Here is a 1,323-nt window from a genome sequence, read left to right on the forward strand (position 1 = left end):
GAGGGGGGGAGAAGGGGGGGGGTGATGAATGTGCTGATTCTTCAGGTGAAGCTGAGTGAAGAACAAATCTCCTCAGTTCCTCAGTGTGTTGGCGGAGTTCAGGAGGAGAGAGGAGAACCAGCAGGAAGGTGAGTTTGTAGTTCTTACCGTCACCTCCAGCTCCGGTTCATTCACTCCTGCTTTAACCGGGTTATAAACGCGTTTTAATAAACATCTCTTTTTATCGTTTTTTTAAACTAACGGACCTAAACTCTCAGGTGGGCGGAGTCATCGCTGTGCACGCGGCTCGCGGCGGTTCTCCCGCCTCACCCACACGAAGAAAACAAACGGACGTTACAGCGGCTGCGTTTACACACAGAACTGAATCCATCAGACATTTACATGTAAAAGAAACTGCAGACAAACCGGATCAAAGTCAAACTGAGGATAAAACTGAGGGATCTGCTCACTGAGGTGTCAGGGACCAGGACGGGTTCTGCAGCAGGTTAGTGTTGATGATAATCTTTGATCAACAGTCACTGAGGTTTAATCTGTGTCATGTTTTATAAACGTATGTAAAATCTTCAGACCACCTGCCCAGTCTGCTGCTGGTCCCAGACCTGTTCCAGCAGATCCTCCATCACCCTGTCTCTGATTCCTGGTCTGTCCCTCTGACCCAGTCCAGGAGGACCTGGTCCTCGCGTCTGGTTGTGTTGCCGTGAAAGTCCAGTGAGGTTGAGGGCTGACCCTGGTCTCAGAGGTCTGCAGGTTCAGTTTAGTCAGACGATCACCTGACTGAGGCTGATTGATGTTTAGTCGATTAAATAAATCTGATAACAAGTAACTGCTCCTTTAAATGTTTCACAGTCTGTGAATTATATGAGAAAGAAAAGCTATTTGTTTTGATCACCTTGATGTGATTTAAAGTTCTTCTCCAGATGTGTGTCTGTAAATTCCTCTGCTGTGATTCAGATTTAGTTTCACATGGTTTCATCTACTCTTAGTTCCTGGTTGAGAAATCCTGATCAGGCCTTGAGCCCCGCCCACCACCTGCTGGCTCCAGGTGGACAGGTGAAAGAGCAGAGAGCATCAAGATGGTGAGAGGAGGAAACATCAGAGACTCAGCCACATGTTTGAGCCTCAGTCAGACCCAGACTCAGAGGAGGAGTCTGAGACCAGAACCAGAGACTAGCAGACGGGTCAGAACCGTTAGCTAGTTAGCATCTTTTATTTGTTTATGCTGTTTGTTAGCTTGTAACTGACAGTGGCTGACAGTGTTAGTGGTTGTGCTAATGCTAACTCTCTCTCTCTCTCTGTACTGACAAGGTTGCAGGTGTATTTAGC

At 47.3% G+C, this 1,323-nt stretch overlaps 1 protein-coding gene across 6 annotated transcripts in view; it reads left to right on the forward strand.

The window, feature by feature from the left end:
* The first annotated feature begins 13 nt into the window (after nt 1-13).
* Nucleotides 14-1,323, forward strand: part of mylka (myosin, light chain kinase a) — a 55,430-nt gene continuing 54,120 nt past the window's right edge. For 4 of the 6 annotated variants that reach the window (XM_087171489.1, XM_087171494.1, XM_023397276.2 and 1 more), the window contains exons 1-2: nt 14-128; nt 258-484. The gene's annotated coding sequence lies outside the window, so the exon portion shown is untranslated. Of the gene's footprint in view, nt 129-156; nt 485-1,323 lie in introns of those variants that run through there. The other 2 variants (XM_087171492.1, XM_087171490.1) reach the window with 2 other exon arrangements.

The sequence above is a fragment of the Seriola lalandi genome, unplaced genomic scaffold (assembly GCF_002814215.2).
Source record: "Seriola lalandi dorsalis isolate HSWRI2012SDOR001 ecotype SW California unplaced genomic scaffold, Sedor1 jcf7180002055007, whole genome shotgun sequence".
NCBI classification, from domain to species: domain Eukaryota; kingdom Metazoa; phylum Chordata; class Actinopteri; order Carangiformes; family Carangidae; genus Seriola; species Seriola lalandi.